Source organism: Phocoena phocoena, chromosome 2, assembly GCF_963924675.1.
Source record: "Phocoena phocoena chromosome 2, mPhoPho1.1, whole genome shotgun sequence".
NCBI classification, from domain to species: Eukaryota; Metazoa; Chordata; class Mammalia; order Artiodactyla; family Phocoenidae; genus Phocoena; species Phocoena phocoena.
The window spans coordinates 139,983,163-140,002,436 of record NC_089220.1 but is presented as its reverse complement, the minus strand read 5'-3'; the positions used below and the strand labels follow the sequence as shown (position 1 = coordinate 140,002,436).

The following is a 19,274-nucleotide window of genomic DNA, read 5'->3' as shown; positions in this document are numbered from 1 at the left end:
TTCCCCGACCAGGGATCGAACCCACGCCCCCTGCACTGGAAGGGCAGAGTCTCAACCACTGGACTGCCAGAGAAATCCCAAATCACTGCTTTTTAAAAACTTAAAATAGTAATCCATCCTCATACAAGTTCAAACAATCCAGTAATTAATGGGGTAAAAAGTAAAAGTCCTGGCGAATGAGAGGTAGGTTAGTGATTAGAAAGAGTCTGGGATATCTGTGGTCTCTTGTGCACATTACTTGATTATAAAAGCAGCAATCTTTACTTTGGCTGATAAAAGTCTCATGTTCCCACAGGATGTAGCAAAACGTTCCCTGACCAAAATGTCTCTGTCAGGAGGGTCTTGTCAAAATGTCCAGCTTGGGAATACAGCTATGAAAAAACATGCACAGGGAACAAAAACACTGAGTGGAAGCAGTGCTTGTGTTTGGGTGGTAGGATTATAATTCTACCTCCCCTCTTCTGTGTTCCTAATTTGTCTATAAAGTGGTTATAGTTCTTTTGTAATGAAAGTCCAACTTGACAGATATGTATCAAACACTATCTATGTGCCAGACATTGTGCTTGATGCCAGAGATAGGGCAGTGACCCAGACAGGCATGGTCACTGCTTGGAGAAACTTCAGTCCAGTGGGAAATTGCAAATGATTTTACAAGTCATTGTGAGACCATGTGATAAACCCAGGGCGGAGGGGTTTAGAGAGCGTCTGGAACACATCTGAGGGGTGCCTACCCCAGACTGGGGGTAGGGGGAGCTCCAGGGAAGATTTCCTGGAGGAAGAGATGTCTGAGCTGGGACTTGAGGGCCATGTGACTGAAGGTTGGAGTGGGGAGTGTTCCAAGCAAAAGAAACAGCATCTGGCAAAGCTTGGAGGCGAGAGAAAACGTGTCCTGTTTGAGGAACTGGAGGTTGGTGAGACTGGAGCATAGATTGCGTGTGAAGTGGGGGTGGCGAGAGGTGAGACTGGAGGGTAAAACAGGGACCAGATTGTGAAGGATTTTACTTTCTTTTTAAGGGATTTAGATTTTGTCCTAAGGGCAATGTAAAGATACTGGGGAAATATTTCTTTATTTGCTTGTCTGCTTGCTCACTTATTTATTCTTCCAAATTAATTTTTATGTAAAAGTAATACATGTTTGTTACAAAAACTCAAATAAAATAGAAGTATATAAAATGAAAAGTAAAAGTCTCCCTTTCTCTCCTTGACACTCTCCCCCAGTCTAATCCCCAGAGGTACTTATTGCCAAGGGTTCCTTTTGCACCCTTCTAGGAGTTTTCTGTGTATATGCAAGCATGTATTGTGTGTGTATGTGTGTATATATATATATATATATATATATATATATATATATATATATATATATACTTTCTCTTTACACAAATGGAACCATGCCATAATAAATAACTTCCACCTTGAAGGCAAAACTTGAATGTCTTGGACATCATATCCGTACATAATGATATGTATTATTTTCAATGGCTGCATGGTATACTTTCACATAGCTATCCCATCATTTACTTAACCAGTCTCTTATTGAGGTCTAGACACCTAGACTGTCTAGTTTTTCACTATTATGAAGCAAACTGCAGTGAACGGTCTTGTTATATGTATCTTTGGGTATTTATGTAAGGGTAATACCTGTAGGATATGTTCCTAGAAGTAAAATAGCTGGGTAAGAGGATGTGTACATTTACAATTAAGGTAGATATTACCGAAATAGTCTCTATAGAGGTAGTTACACTTTCTGCTCCCACCAGCATTTTGAGAGTGTCTGTTTCTTCATATTGTCTGTACCACAGAATATACCTACTTTAAAAAATTGTGGTAAAAAATAAAAAAAAAACCATAGCATAAAATTTACCATCTTTACCATTTTTAACCATAAGTTCAGTAATGTCAAGTATATTTGCACTGTTGTGCAATCAGTAGCCAGAACTGTTTCATCTTGCAAAATAGAAACACTATTCTCATTAAATAACAACTCCCCCATTTTCCTCTCCTCCCAGCCCCTAGTAACCACCATTCTACTTTCTCTCTGTGTGACTTTGACCACTCGAGGTCAAATTAGTGAAATCTTACAGTATTTGTCTTTTTGTGACTGGCTTATTTTATTTAGCATAATGTCCTCCAGGTTCATCCATGTTGTATCATGTGACAAGATCACCTCCTTTTTACTGAATAGTATTCCATTGTGTGTATATACCACATTTTGTTTACCCATTCATGCAGGGAAGGACACTTGGGTTGCTTCCCCATCTTGGCTATTGTGAATAATGCTGCTGTAAACGTAGGTGTGCAAATATCTCTTTGAAATCCTACTTTCAGTTCTTTCCAAAATACTCTTAGAAGTGGGATTGCTGGATCTTTTGGCAATTCTGTTTTATATTTTGGGGAACAGCCATATGGTTTTCCATACTGTCTATACCATTTTATATTCCCACCAACAGTGTACAGAGTTCTAATTTCTCCATATCCTCTCCAACACTTGTTACATTTTGTGGATTTCATAGTAGCCATCCTAATGTGTGTGAGATGATATCTCATTGTAGTTGATTTGCATTTCTCTAATGAAAAGTGATGTTAAGCATCTTTTCATGTACTTACTGGCCACTTGTATATTATCTTTGGAGAAACATCTATTCAAATTATATCCATCTTTCTAATCTTGGCTAATCTATTGGGTAAGAAATAGCATCTCATTGTTTCAATTGACATTTCTTTAATTATGAGTGAAATTTATTCATTCATTCAACAAATAAAAGAGCAGCCCCTACTTGTCTGGCACTGTTCTAAGGTGCTAAGGACAATAACACAAAAGGCAGGTTGAGCATCTCTATGTTTCTTTGACGGTTTGTATATCCTGTTCTGTAGACTATGTTTTTAAGTCTTTTGCCTGTTTTTCTGTTGAGTACTCTATCCTTTCATTGGTTTTTAAGACTTCTTTATTATGTATTAAGGAAATTGGCTTTTTGTGTATTGGGTTTCTGTTACTGTGTGACAAATTACCATGAGCTTCTGGCTCAAAACCACACGCATTTTATCATCTGACAGTTTCTGTGGCTGAGAAGTCTGGTACGGGTTATCTCGTTTCTCTGCTTCAGCGTCTCACCAGTCTGCAGTGCAGATACTGGCTGAGTCTGTGGGCTCATCATAGGCTGAACCAAGAATGCGCTTCCCAGCTCCCTTGGGCAGAGTTTATTTCCTTGTGGTTGCAGGACTGAGGCACCAGTTTCTTGCCTGCGACTCCCCTCAGCTCCTACAGGCCACCCACACTTGCTTGGCACGTGGGCTTCTCCAGCATGGCCATTAATGTCATGGCAGCTTACTTTTTCCAGGCCAGTGAAGAGGAGTCTCTCCAACGCCTCTGCTAGCAAGACAGAGGCTTTCAAATATCAAAACGGAATCACTCCATTGCCATATCCTATTGGTGAGAAAAAAGTCACAGGTCCTGCCCACACTTAAGGGCAGGGAATTACACAAAGGCATGAACCAGGAGGTGGCAATCATCAGGAGACACCTTAGAGTCTGTCCACCACAATCTGCCATATATATTCCAAATATTTTCTCCATTTAGTAATTTTTTTTTTGTTTGGGAGTTTTCTGTTCTGATTTTCATGAGGCAAATGTATTGATCTTTTTGTGACTTCCGTGTTATAATCTGTATGTTTAGAATGGCCTTTATCATGTCAAGATTTCTCAAACACTCACCCAATTTTTTTAACCCATATTAATACTAATACTAGTATTCTAATACTGTTATTACTTTGGGATTTATTTTGTCTTGAGACAGAGATCCCACCCTTTTTCTTCTGTGTCCAACCTGTTGTCTCAGTTCTTGAATAATTCATTTTTTATATGATTCTTTCTGTTTTTTTAAATTAGTTAATTTTATTTATTTTTGGCTGCACTGGGTCTTATTGCTGCGTGTGGGCTTTCTCTAGTTGTGGCGAGCGGGGGCTACCCTTCGTTGCGGTGCACAGGCTTCTCATTGTGGTGGCTTTTCTTGTTGCAAAGCATGGGCTCTAGGTGTGCGGGCTTCAGTAGTTGTGGTGCACGGACTTAGTTGCTCTGAGACGTGTGGGATCTTCCCAGACCAGGGATTGAACCTGTGTCCCCTGTGTTGGCAGGCAGATTCTTAACCACTGCGCCACCAGGGAAGTCCCTTTCTGTTTGTTTGGTTACGTTGATATGGCTGCCCATTTCCTCTGTCCATTTCCATATCAGTGTAGTTACTGTAGCTTTGTAATATGCTCTTCAATTTTAATTTTAGTTGTTTTTTGAATATATATGTATTTATATTCATGTGGTTCAGAATTAAAAATAATCAAGAGTGTGCAGTGAAAATACCCCTTCCATCTCTGTCCTAGTCATCCAGTTCACTCCCTACAGGCAACCCCTGTTATCAAGTTTGTTTATTCTTTCAGGGATATTTTATGCAGTATTAGGAAATGTGAATATATAATTCACTTCACCCCACCCTTTTACCCAGAAGGTAGCTAACCATACACATTCCTGTACATTGCATTTTTCACTAATATATCTTAAAGATCTTTCTATATCAGCTCCCCAAGAGCATCCTTATTCTTATTTTGTTTTGGTTGGTTTGTTTCTGAGTGCACAGTATTCTATTGTATGGATTTACCATAATTTGTTCAATTAGTTCTCCAATGATGAACATTTAAGTTATTTAAAGACTTAAAAAAAAAATTACAAACTAAGTTTCAATGAACAACCTTATACACATATAATTTTATACACATGCAAATATAACTGCAAGAAAAATTTCTAGGAGTGGAATTGCTGGGGCAATGAGTATATGCATTTATAGCTTTGATAGGTGTGTCAGTTCATACTCCATAGAAGTTGCACCAATTTACATCCCTACCTGCCATGTATGAAAGTGCCTGTTTGCCCACATCCTCCCCAGCTCAGTGTTTTATCAACTGATCTTTGTCAATCTTATAGATGAAAAATCATGTCTCTGTGTTCTTTTAAGTTACATTTCTCTTACTATGAGTGAGGTACATTTTTTCTTATGTTTATGTATTACCTTTACTGTGAACAAGCTGTTCATTTCTTTTGCCCTTAATTCTTTAGGGTGGTTGATCTTTTTCTTATTGACTTTTTAGGAGGTCTTTATATATTAAAAAAGTAGACATTTATCTGTGTTATAAGTTGTAAATATTTTCCCAGTTTGCCGTTTGTCTTTTTTTGTGATGGGATTTTTTTTTTCCATGCAGACATTTACATTTTTTTATGTATCAAACTTTAATGTTTTTCAGTGGCTTCTAGGGCTTTGTAAAAAGTCTTCTTCTCTTTGTTTCTTTTAATACTTTGTGCCTTCATCTTTAGATTTAAAATCTTTGATCCATCAGGAGCTTATGCTAACGTAGGGTATGCAATGTGAATCTGACTTAATTTTTTTTCAGTTTGCTAGCCAGTTGTCCCAACACTATTTATTGAATAATCATCTTTTCTCCACTAATTTGAAATGCCACTTTTATCATATACAAATTTCCCACATGTGTTTGCTTATATTTCGAGACTTCCCATTCTCTTTTATTGATTTATATGTCTATTCATACACCAGAATCACAATGTTTTAACTGATTACTGTAGCTTTATATTACATTTTAAAATTCTAGTAGGATTAATTCACTCTCATGCTTCTTTTCAGTGATTTTTCCAAGCTATTCTTGCATAGTTATTTTTCCAGGTGAACTTTAAAATCGGCCTGTTAGGATCTATTTTTTAAAATCCTGTCATTAATGGGTTTTATGTAGCTGAATGATGTGATCAGATTTGTGTTTTAGGAAGATTACTCTGACTGCATTGTGAAAGCTAGATTGGAGGAAACAAGATTAGAGACAAAAAGACCAATTATAAGGCTGTTGCAGTAATTCCAGGGAATGGGTAGATGGGAAATTGAGGATAGTAGTAGGTTTGAGAAGTGTTTGGAAGGTCAGAGTGACCAGACATGGAGATGCCTGGGATGGGGAGGGGCTGGGAGGAAGTGCTCAAGGAGGACCCCAAACTTCCAGGGCTTGGCTGTGGGGTGGTGCCATTCCCAGACATTTGAAATACACGAGATAGAGCTGGTATGGGAGGAAGATGGCAGATTTGTTTCTAAACATGCTGGGTTTGAAATGCCTGCCAGGTAGTCCTAGAAGAGTTGTCCAGTGGGCTGTTGAACTACAAGTCTGAAGCTTTGGTGAGAGGTCCCTGCTGAAGATAAAGAGTTATACGACAGAGTCCTGAAGAAGGCCAGCACTTAAAGGATGGTCGGGAAGTTCAGGAGTCAGCACAGAAGACTGGAAAGAAATACCACAGTGGTAGGAAGGAAACTGGAGAGCATGGAGTCACAGAAGCCAGAAGAACATTTTCAAAAGAGAGTGAATTGTCAGTAATTTCAGATGGTTCTGAGAGGTCAGGTAACTTAAGAGCTGAAAAACGTCCAGTTGCATTTAGTAACAAGGAAAGTCAATGGTTATCTTGGGGAGAGAAGTTTCAGTGGAGTAGAGGGGTCGGGGGCTGAGGGGTGAGTGGGAGTTGAGGAGGTAGTTGAGGCAACTCCTTCATCAGGAAAGTTAGCTGTGGAGAAGGGAAGAGACACAGGGGTGAGAGGAGAAGAACAGAGCATTAAGTTCTATTTCAAACACCACCCCCACCCCCCAGGGGAGAGGCTTGGCTGTGGCTAAATGGAGATGAGAGGGAGGCAGTGAAAGGGAAGAGGGTAGTGATCTTAGGCTTTGAGGACCAGGTAATCCTGAGATAGATATAAGGGCTTAGAGAAATTGGCCAAGATGAACTGTCTAGAAGGGAGTGATCCAGTTATAGCCTTGGTATATGTTCTCTGATGGTTTTACTTTTAATTTTGTTGAGTTTTCTAATATTTTTGTTTGGCTATTTTTAAAAAATTAATTAATTAATTAATTACTGTATTTATTTTTGGCTGCGTTGGGTCTTTGTTGCTGCGCGCGGACTTTCTCTAGTTGCGGCGAGCGGGGGCTATGCTTCGTTGCGGTGCGCAGGCTTCTCATTGCGGTGGCTTCTCATGTTGCAGAGCACAGGCTCTAGGTGCATGGGCTGCAGTAGTTGTGACACGCGGGCTCAGTAGTTGTGGCTCACGGGCTCTAGAGCGCAGGTCCAGTAGTTGTGGCCCACAGGATTAGTTGCTCCGTGGCATGTGGGATCTTCCCAGACCAGGGCTCGAACCCGTGTCTCCTGCATTGGCAGGTGGATTCTTAACCACTGCGCCACCAGGGGAAGTCCCTGTTTGGCTATTTTTATATCTTGAGAATTTAGAGAAAGAACTTCTAAGAAACTGGAATCAGGTTTAGAAATTTAATTGGCAATTAAGTTAAAAAGGTACAGAACAGTGTATTAGTGTGCTACCATTTGTGTAAAAAAGGGTGGGGGTAGAAATAATATGTATTTGCTGTACATGCATAATCAGTAGTTGGAAGGAGTCACAAGAAACTAATAATGTAATTACCCATTGGGAGGTGGGGACTGGAGAGAGGGGAACAAGGGGTGGAGGTTGTCTCTTCACTATCCATCTTTTATTTAAGAATGTAAATATATTTCTTATTTAAATAATTTGATCTAAGTGGGTTGGTTGTCTTTAAAAGTAATGGTTCCAGCAGAGCCTGAATTTTCTTAGTTACTGATGGCTCTAAGTGGGGTCCATCTGTTCTTCCATATCTAAGAAACACCAAGAAGCGAGTTCTTGCTTTATGCCTGTGAGGTGTGGACCTTTGCCTTTTCTCTACTCTTCCCCACTGGAGAACAGCAGCGCTGGGGAAGTGGGCAGTCCTAGATTTTGGTTTAGGGAAAAGGACTGTGCCCTGGCCTGGCATGTCCTGGCCCTACTATCCATAGTTCGACTGAGTGGGCTATTAAGAGTTCTGCACCCAATTCCACCATGGGCAGAAGGGGGTTCCCGACACCAACAAGCAATTCTCCTACCATTCAACTCAATTCTGACACCATCTTCCCAGAGACAGCGTCAGCTGTCGCAGGTTAAGGACTCAGTCCTATATAAGACTGCCCCGCCTCTACACTTCAGACACCAGTTACAAGTCTAGGTCCCCGAGTTACCTACAACTTCTGTCCAATTTGGCTGTAAATCGGAGGTTCCCATGACCTCCTCCTCCTTTGGATTCAATTAATTTAACAGAGCAGCTCATAGAATTCAGGGAAACATTTACTTACACTTACCAGTTTATTATAAAAGAATATGATAAAGGATACAGATGAACATCCAGATGTAAGAGATGTGTAGGGCAAGGTATGTGGGAAAGGGGCACAGAGCTTCTGTGCCCTCTCCAGGACACACCACTGTCTTCAAATCTCCATGTGTTCACCAACCCGGAAGTTCTGCAAACCCTGTCCTCTTGGGTTTTTATGGAGGCTTCATTACAGAAGCATGATTGATTACATCATTGGCCATTGGCGACTGCTTCAACTTCCAGTCCCTCTCCCCTCTCTGGTGGTGCTGAGGGGGACACTAAAAGTTTCAACCCTCTAATCACAGGGTTGGTTCTCCAGACAGCCAGTCCCTACCGTTAGGTGTGTTCCAAAAGTCACCTGATTAACATAACAAAAAACACCTTTGCTGCTCTCATCACTTAGGAAATTCCAAAGGAGCTCTGTGCCAGAAATGAGGAGGAAGACCAAATATATTTTCCTTATTAAAAGTCACAATCCCACAGCTGTAAAGCTGGTTTATAAGGAAGAGAAAGGAGAAAGTGGGCAGTCATTATCCTGACACAGGCAGAAGTCTCCCACTGGTTGTCCCCGTCCCAGCTGTGGCACATCCCACTGACAGTTAATCCTATGACTTGTCAGTCTCTCCATTACCATAAATTATTTCCAGAAACTCCAAAAATTTTCAAAACATGTCAAAAATTCCCTAAACACAAAAAAGTAAAATACACAGAAAATGAAAAAAAAAATTTTTTTTTTAGCATTTCTCAATAAGTTTCTTGGTGGCTTTAGAGGAAACGTCTGAATTACTGCATTGATGAACCATTTTACTTTTAGTCTCTGTTTTATACTCCATGCGGATTGCACACCTCCACCGTTGGAGCATCAGATGAAATACAGTCACCTCAAAACTTTGAAATCCCACCAAAATAACCAAGTTCACTGATGATAATTTTCCTTATCCATTTTTTAGGGTACCAGGTAAAGTAGTTAGTTAGGGCTGTGTTAAAGGTGCCTAATCTGAGAAGCTGAACCATAACATTCTGGCAGTTTGAGGAAGCTGATTGATCACCGTCCCCTTTTCTGGGTTCTCACTGGTGGGGAGCTGACTCAGGGAGCCGACGGAGGATCAGATCATTAGCTTTGTTAGCTTTATTACTAGCTGCTGGGTACCTCCCAGAGCCCTTTTGGGCGGGGCTCTGGGATCAAAATGGGACATCCCTCCTCACGCCTCCCTCTTCCTGGAAGTGAGGCCACCTGCGCCTGCGTAGGCAGGGCTGACCAGGCTTACCTCACCAGTCACAGGCCAGAGCTGGAGAAAGGCCCACCTTCCTTGTAAGGGAGAGACCCTGCCCTACTGTTGGGAACCAAGAAGCTGTCGGTAGCACATTCACCCATCCAAAGGAGGGGCCCGGTTCAGGATGGCAGCTCTCACCAGCTCACGTCTGAGTGGTTGGATTTCTCTCCCCTGTCTGTAGGCAGAGGGGGGCACTTGCAGGTGAGACGAAAAGACTTCCTCCTTATGAGCCCTGCCAGTTTTTGTATTAGGTGACAAAAGGAATGCCAAACCCACTTAACTTGGAGTCTCCAAACGCACCCAGACTCATTTGCAGTTTGAACTCAAATTAAATGGAGAACCTGGTTCCACAGACAAATCCTCCTGCTTTTGGTAACTTGGTTCCTCATGGAGAAGAATGACCTTATAATGATGAATTTTTAGAAACCTCTCATCTGGGCAGATTCCCCCAAGAGATTCCCCCAAGGATACTTTACAGCTCAGCCTAAGGGAAGATATACCAGAAGCAGGGCTGTATGAAAAAGGAGTGGCCTGCCTGGGAAAGTCATCGGGTCCCATCTCCTGTGGGGTCTAGTAGGGGCTGGATGTCCGCGCCGAGGGTGCTGCGTAGTGGGATTGACAGGCCTGTAAGGGCGTTCCTAACTCTTGTGACTGACTATGAATCCAGGAGGAACAGGACACTACGTGTGCCTCTTCATGAGCAAGTGGTCGGGTGAGGAAAAGTACCCAAGGCTCTTTTAAATCAAAAACAGGATGTACATTTCGTTGTCTTTTTTTAAAACTCAATATGCTTTGTTTAGAATTACCATGTGCTGTTATATCTAAATATTCCAGATTATTTTATTCCCTCTAGAAACATTTTCTTTTATGATATACCCTCCTAGTTCCTTTGTGAAATTATACACTTATTTTGTCCTTTAAAGTCATGTGAAGAAAAGTATTTTAGTAATAATTTTTGCAGGCCATATGGTAAAACACTTAGCTTTCATCTCTTTTTTTGCATGTCTGTAAGTTATTGGGTTAAAACTGAAAAAAAAGACACAATTTACTATAGTGTCACAATTTTAATTTTAAAAAATTAAACTTTTTATTTGAAAATGTAAAATATACCCTAAAGTAGAGAATAGAATAATGAACCCCCTTATACTCATCACCAGTCTTAATATTTTCCAGTTTTATTGAGGTATAATTGACATATAACCTTGTATTAGTTTAAGGTATACAACATAATGATTTGCTCTGTGTATATATTGCAAAAAAATGATTACCACAATACACAGGGGAACAAGGTCATGAGGAAAGGAGGGCTTGGTGTGCTGCTGCCATTTCTTCCACCTTCAGTCTCTGCGCCTTTTGCCGAGCTTCCAACAGCACTGTGTTGGGACAGAGCATTCGGAGGTTCACAGCCTCAGTGGTCCATAGGAGCCGCTATGAGGAGGGTCCGGGGAAGAATTTAGCATTTTCAGTGGAAAACAAGTGGCGGATACTAGCTATGATGACTTTGTACTTTGGGTCTGGATTTACTGCACCTTTCTTTATAGTAAGACACCAACTGCTTAAAAAATAATCCATGAGACAGATATGAAGAGGAGCATTTTGAGATGTGCTGTCTCTTTGAAAAAAGGATCAAACTCTTGAACTCAGCATCCTAGATATGTTTGTAAATAAACTTATGGCATAAATCCTTAATATCTCTTCTCTGAAATATAGAACATGATAATTAAGCATGTGCTTACTTTGATTTGGGTAATATTGCATTATTAGTTTCTTAATTAAATACGTATGTGATGTTTTAAAAAATGATTGCCACAGTAAGTCTAGTTAACATCCATCACCACACACAGTTACACATTTTTTTTTCATTGATGGGAACTTTTAAGATCTACTATCTTAGCAACTTTCAAATATGTATTATGGTATTATTAGCTCTAGTCACCATGCCATACATTACATCCTCAGAACTTGTTTATCTTAAAACTGGAAGTTTGTGCCTTTTGACTGCCTCCACCCATTTCCCTCAATAATTTTCAACACTTTGTCAAATTTATCCCCCTTACTTTTTTTTTTTAATTCCAAATTACAGATCTCTTTTAAACTCAGTGAAATATCTTACCAAGTTTAATCAGAGTGGTGTATCTGGCGTGGTTCAGGATGCAGCGAGACTGAAAGGAGAGGGAAGAAGGGCAGTCCGTGCCCACACATGACTCTTCCTCACCTCCGTCTCATACGGCAGGAAGAGGCAGGTGATGGGGTGAAGCCACGTTCAGGTGCTTTGACTCCTTTCCTACTGGACCTAAAATACCTATCTGACCCCTCTGGCCTCTGAGGACACCATTGGCCTTACTCTACTGGCCAGTTGCTTTCCTGTTTAACCTGCCTCTAGGCCAGGCACCTGCTGCCCTGCCCTGTCACTGCTCAAGTCTTAGCTCACAAAAACCAAGTTCCTCCCTTCCACAGTTCCTTTCCATCATTCCATCATCACATAAGAAGCAAATCAGCTTCTTCTGGAGGAAATAAATGGGCAGACCCAATTTACCCAGAACTGATTTCTCTAGTCATGATCATATTAGGAGCCAAAGGGGAGCTGCACTCAACAGAAGGCCTCTCTTTCCACTGAAGACATTGCGCCAGGCAGGAAGGTGGGGATGGGAGTGGACAGTTTAAAACTTCTGCCTCTGTGGGTGCTTGTGTGGTATTTCCTGGAAAGACAGTAATATGCCTGCAGGGGCTTGGGGTCTGCATTAACCTCTGCCATGCCCATGCCCATCCCTGAGGATTTGAAGTGGAAATTCTTTTTATTATGGAAAATTTTAGCTATCCCCCAAAGTAGAAAGAATAGAATACTAAGCTCCCATATAGCCATCACCAGTTTCAATAATTCTCAACATTTTGTCATTTAAACTTTTTGATCATGCATCCTAGTAGTAAAAAAGTTTTGTATCCCCAATCTGGTTACGTTTTTGTTTGTTAGTTATATATACATACCCCTGTACTGTTATATTATTACACAAAAAAATAGAAAACTGAGTGGTGGAAACAGGGCTTCTAATATCTTCTCTACACCCTATATACATCACACACTCTGCTTTGGATCCCAATTATTTAGAAACATAATAATAATTCATCAAACGTGTGTTGGAACCCACTGTCACAGACACCATGTGGGGGCCGAGAGGGAAGGTGCTGGGGCAGAATAACAGGTCTCACCGCTTGCAGTCCGCTAGGTCAGCAGAATGTCACCCACCAACCTCTCCAGGTGAGATGCCTGTGCAAGCCCCACCTGGGATATTGACCTTCTCAACTGCCTCTAACAGGAACAAGAGCCCCGCTATGAACCCTAAACCCTGCACTCTGGGCATGTTTTATGCTTTGTTGTTACTTCTTATTTTTACAGATTATTCCTCCTGGTCCTCTGAGATAATTTTGACTGCTTTGATTTTTTTTTTTTTTCTGTTTGGACCTTTGCTGCCTTAAAAAACAAACTGTTTTATCACTGTCATTTTTTAGAGTAATCTTTATCCTTAGTTTATCTTATTAACTTTTCTTCCCTTTTACCTTTCATTTAAAAGTAAGGACTAGGAAGGAGCAACACATGGGATACAGATATGGTGACAGGCCAGGTCACAGGTTAGAAAGTTTGGGTGCCAGCACCTTCTCTGCTCTGCTCTGCTCTTTGTAGCTTCTTTTCATCCTCACAGCAGGACTCATTTGTTCCTTGGGAGAAGATTGGATCCCAAATTCAGCTGGCAAAAAAGGCATGGTCTCAATGTTAAAAATAAAATAAAAACTACCCACTCAGGTGATTCAGGGGCTCTGAGAGTCAAAGTACCCTGTGAAACTGGACTAAGACCAGCCTGAAGATAGTGTAGCACTGGCCACCTGCTGGGAGAAAAGCCTGACCTTATTCCCAGAAGTTAGGAGCCTTACAGTTTTGTGAACTCAAGATCTAGCCCACTGGCGTGGCTGAGCACCAGCTGCTGCCCAATTTTAACACTGCAGAGGGCAAAGGAAGAGGCTGGGGAGCTGAGGTCAGGGAGGGCTGGCAGAGCGCTGGCACGTCTGATCCTGGAGATTTGTAAAGTATTTTGAATTACATTTTAAGGTTGTTTTGTTTTGTTTTGTTTTGATGGTGATATAATAGAGTCTCTAACCAAGCTATGAAATCCTTTTTATTCTGCTCGTTTTGTAAGGCAGAATTAAAATGCTCCATTTAACCCCCAGGGAGTGAATTAATAGCCTCTTCTTTGCAGTGGGCAGGTCTTCCTGACTCTCTCCCTCCCTTCATCATGAGAACCAAAGGAAGCTCTGGCTGTGGCTGGAATGATCTCCAGCTGGGTTCCCAAGAGAGGCACAGTTGTCCCTTTGTTAGACTCTTCTTTAAAAGAGGGGACCTATAATGTCGTCCATTAACTATAGCCTGCATATAAATAAGAAGCGCTGCAAACTCAGGGAATCTGCCTTCCTGCCCTTTTAAAGTCTCCAGTCTTTCCCCCCCCCCCCCCACCCCGAGAAATGTATTCAGAACCAGGGGTTAGTCTTTCATGAACGAAAGAAGAGCTAAACAGCATTGTGGGCAGGCTGGAGGTCCTGTAGAGCAAATTAGTGAGTGCGAGGGTGACCTCAGAGCCAAGCATTAACACACCATGTCTAGTAGTGCCTTTATGATCTGTTAAACTTCTACCCAGTCTCCTGTTCCACCTCTAGCTCTACTGGGGAGGAGGGAAACAGATGGGAGCTCAAATACAGAGAGTAATTTAGAAGGATTGAGGTAGCATTTTAATTCTATAGGAGGAAGCATGGGAAGGTCAATAAATAGCCTTGGGACTTGTAGCTAACCTTTATAAAATATTGTCGGACACTTACCCCAAATGAGACTGTTGGATCCAATATAAAAGGTAAGTATCCTGTTTATACTGCAAGATAGCCAGATACCCTAGCAGGGCTCTTACCCTTTAATTGAATCTTGGGTCATCAGTAGATTTATGAGAACATAATAAAATTTTGTCTGGAACATTTCTGGAAAAATATTTTTTATTTTTTCTGTATATGTCAGCAAAAATCCACTTAGAACCTCAAAAATAACCGATTTTATGTGGGCGACTGAGCAAAGGAGGCAAAATGGTGAGGTGAAGAGAACCCTGAAGGAGACTCAGAATCCTGAGTTCAAGTTGCCAGGCTGTGTGACGGTGAGAAAAAAATCACTTCATCTCTCTGGTTCCTGGTTTCTCATCTGTAGAAGGAAAGCACAGAGCTGGATTCCATTATGATCAGCAGTCCTTTTGCTTATCACTCTGATAAGCCAGCAGCCCTGTTTCCTTGTGTTGCTCATCCCCACCTTATTTTCACCTGCTCTGGGCTGAAAAGCCAGGTGGTCCAGTTTATTAGGCTCAGGTAAGGTGTAATGGAGAACCTGAGGGGCTCCCTTCCAAGTGCTCTCCTGGAGGGTTCTGTTTTTGTTGCTTAGAGGCTCTCTTTGCTTCCTGGTTTGCTGCTGAGATGGGTGAAGTTGTCACATAAATGACCCCTGGTTCAGGCTAGCACATTGTCCTCATACCGTAAAATAACGGTATCATCACATCCAGTGCAACTCCTGTCAGTATGTATTTCTAGTATTGACAGTGGTATTCCAGAAAAATATCTGTTGCTCTGACAGGATTTTTTTTTTTTCTTGCGCTTTAGTTATCATAATGTCTACAAATGAAGCTACTGAGAGTTGTCTTATGTGGAATTGTTTCTGCTTGAGAATAGTGATTGGGCATCCCCTTGTAAAGATACTGAGGTTATGGTATTCTGGATCAAGACTTTTCAGAGGAACCATTAATATGCTTAATCTCTGTCTTCTCAAATGTTTTAAATATATTTTTAAAAACTCAGTAAAACTTCTTACAGTGCAGGAATGTACTTGGCCATCCTACTAGCATTTAGAAATCTATATTTCACTTGAGAGAAGTTGCAAATTTCATTTCTCCTTTTTTTAATAACATCGTATAGAAATACAGCTGTAAGTGAGAATTGATTTTGCTGCAAGAAAGAAGTGTGGCTTGGTCATTCACGTATAAAGAATATGCTATAGCATATATACCTTTAATAATGACAGTCTCCTTGAGTTGGCAATAAGCAGCTCTCCAATTCTCAAACTTCAGCTCATTCCATGACTAAACATGGGCTTAGTAGTAGGAATCTGCTTGTGGTTTGTTAGTCATGTAAGAAAGATCTGGGGTTTCTAATTAGCCACAAACTTAATGATCTGCCAGTGATGCGGTACGTCTGCTAAAAGAATCAATGCAAATGTAGGTCACATTGATAGATCAATAGTATCTAATTAGAGGAAGTAATCTTCCTCCCAGGAAAGGTAAGGAAATCCAGCTGCCACGTTCAGCCATTCACCCCAGGCTGCAGCTTTCACAGGTGATGTGAGGTGACTGCATATGGTGCTGCATGTAAAGACACCTGCGTGAGGTCTCGGTCCTTGCGGGGAGTGCTCTGAGAGTGTGGTCCTGTCTGCTGTTGCCCTGCAAATCCACAACGCTGCTTCTTTTGGAGGATTCACATGTCCTGTTTCATCTCGGAAAGAGTTCCGCTATCAGCATTAGCCATGTCGCCCCCGCCCGATCAGCCACCCTAATACCTGGAAACCTGAACCAATTTGCCATCCACGTAGAGGTATTTTCAGAAGCAATCAGGAGCATGCAATCCTGCAAAGTGGGGAGAGCCTGAAACGGGGGCTCTCTGCAAGTGGACATTCAATTCCCAGAAGTACCTTGAACCACTTTGAATTCGCCTCCTCCACCCAAAGCCCAGCCACAGAAACTAAGTAAGAATTGCCTATGGCTAGCTACTTGCCAACTCAGGAAGCACCTGTACCCTCCCGCCCCGGCCTCATTGTCCTTCACTGTTGAGGTCCGTGGAAGCTTGGTGTTTGGTCTGTGCTCCACCTAGTCTACCCTCTCTCAGATTTGGGGACCTAAGCCCAGAATCCACCTTTCCCCTGCCTTGGGTTACCACTCCGTCATTCCTCTCCATGCTCAGGCCCTGGCAATTCAGTCACAATGTGAAACAGAATTCTCTGGCCACCGCTTCACTGCTCAGGTTCCTACTGAGAGCCTCCTGGTGCTAACCCTCACCCCTGCATTACCTCAGGCAGCCAGCAAGGACACTGCCACTCCCCATGTGCCATCCGCTTTCTAGTGCCTGGGGCCCTGCAGTAAGACCAATGCTGGCCCGGGCCTTGAAGCAGTTATTGGACCTCCCATCCCGATGTATTTCAGAATAAAAACTGTTAAGCCATCCAGAACAAACAAACAAACAAAAAGATAAGGAAATCCAGCTAAATTCTGATTTTTCCCACACTGAATACTTTGAATGTTATTGGACAGTCTCTCAAATAGAGTCTTCCTCTTCTGTGTTGCCCTTTTCTTGCTTGTATCCTAAGAATGTGCTCGGTCTACCTATGGGTAGTCCAGCACTGGATCCCAGATATCAGTGTGGAGGAGCTTTTGTGTACGGGTGTGCAGGAGTCCCGTCTTCTCTACTTAGTGTCTGGGTCCCACGTTTTCAGATAGGGTGGTGCTCGTCAGAACCTGAGCCTGAGGCCCTCCTTAAAACATGTAGGCACCAATTTGCAGGATCTTTTGACTTTACACTTCCCTTGTTGCTCTTCGTGAAAAGCAGGACTCTCCATCTCACTGCAGTCTCTCTGCCATCACTGCCATATCAGTCAGCTTTGCTACAGTACCAACCAATTCAAAAACTCTGGGACTTTCAGCAAACCTTTGTTTTTCACTCATATTCCCTGCTGTGCTCTCCTCCCTGTATCTTCCCCTTCTGCAACTGAGGTTGAAGCAGCATCCGCTCTTTGGGACATGGCATTCTCATGGCAGAAGGAAGGGTGTGAGAGTTTCTGTTTGGACAAGATGTATATCACGTGTGCTCATGATCCATTGATTAAAGCAAGTCACAAGGCCCTGCCAACATTCTTTTCAGGCATTCATCCCAGATTGCAGCTTTCAGAGGTGACATGGCATGGGCAGCAGATGGGTGTGGGAGGCTCAGAATGCTGGAGGATGCCCCTAACGATGATGTCACTCCTGCTGTCCACAGAAGGGCTCTGCAGGGTGGCCTCACCTTGAACAAGATGCTCTCCAGTGTCCCACCACCTGGCTATCCATCCTCCTTCTGATGCCCAGTGTATTGGCCTGCTTGACCTTCCCTAATAGAATACCACAGACTGGGTGGCTTAAACAACAGAAATTTATTTTTTCATAGTTCTGGAGGCTGCAAAGTTCAAAATCAAGGTGTTGGTAGTTTGGTTTCTATTGAGGACTCTCTTCCTGGCTTGCAGATGGCTGCTTTCTTGCTTTGTCCTCACATGGCCTTTCATCTGTGTGCGTGTCCTCCTGGTGTCTCTTCCTCTTCTTAAAAGGACACCAGTCCTAAAAAAAAAAAAAAAAAAAAAAGACACCAGTCCTATGGATTAGATCCTACCTTATGACCTCATTTAACCTTAATTACTTCCTTAAAGACCCCATCTCCAAATACAGTCACATTGGGGATTAGGGCTTTAATGCACAAATTCTGGGGGACACAATTCAGTCTGTAACACCCAGTTTCCTTGGGATAAGGCAGCTTTCACACACATAATCTAATTTCGTTTTCTCAACAAGCCTGTGAGGAAGTTATCAGATGATCATTTCCACTTTACAGTTAAGGAAGACTAACGAAGTAACTTGTTAGTAAGTGGAAGATTCTGGACTGAGACTGTTTTCTTTGATTCCAAACCACAAGTTCTTTGAACTGTATAATGGAGTTTTGGCCTTATGAGTGTTGGAAGTGAAATACTGTACGCTTATTGAATTAATACCTGTAAGGATTACATAATATATGGAAGATTGTTTACAAAATGTTAAGTACGAAAAATAGATCACAAAAATAAATGTGCTATGGGTACCACCATGTAAAAACTATGGATAAAACTTGAAAAGGAACAGAAAAAATGAAGTACTTGACCTTCAGGGTGGTAGGGTTTTATTTCTTTTTTGTTTTAAAGTTAGCTTAAGAAATACATTTTTAAATAACAGAATTTTAGCTCTTATCAAGGATGAGATTGGAAGTTGGTGGGAACAGGAGAACTGTGTGTCTGTTTGTCCCTAGCTTTCTGGGATCCAGAGACTTAGGCCAACTACCAAACACCATAGTGTTTAACAGACTCCTTCACTGTGAAACCTCCTCCAGTTCCAGCTTCCTGGGCTGAACTGCTCTAATTCATCTGATGGGCAAGGCCCTGTGAGTTGAAAGGGCTAAAGTCAAATATAGTGTGGAAGAAGATCAACTCCTACAGGGGCAGAGAGTTGAACTTGTGCCACGGTGAGGAAGAGAAGAAAATTTCAAAGGTGGCCAGAGATTTCCCCCCTACACACACACACACACACACACACACACACACACACACACACACACACACACACACACACACACACACACACACACACTGAGTCCAAGTAATAATAGAGGATCTGGGCCACCAGGGGTTAAGGCAAAACAGGCAAGTGTAAGTAGAAAATATATGTGTAGTAGGAAGTTCAGAAGACATTCCAAGAGCTTTCTGCTTTTTGGATCCCCCCCCTTTTATTTTTAATTTTTAATTTTATTATTTTAGCCACGCTGTGCAGCATGCGGGATCTCAGTTCCCCTGCAGTGGAAGCACAGAGTCTTAACCACTGTACCGCCAGGCAAGTCCCCTTGGATCCCCTTCTAAAGACCCTCGGTGCCC

General features: G+C 41.9%; 1 protein-coding gene and 1 pseudogene across 2 annotated transcripts in view; both read left to right on the top strand.

Moving 5' to 3' along the window:
• The window catches only part of CRTC3 (CREB regulated transcription coactivator 3), a 97,370-nt gene that overhangs the window by 39,653 nt on the left and 38,443 nt on the right, over positions 1-19,274 (top strand). The window lies entirely within an intron of this gene.
• Positions 10,090-11,072, top strand: LOC136143834 (cytochrome c oxidase subunit 7C, mitochondrial pseudogene; annotated as a pseudogene).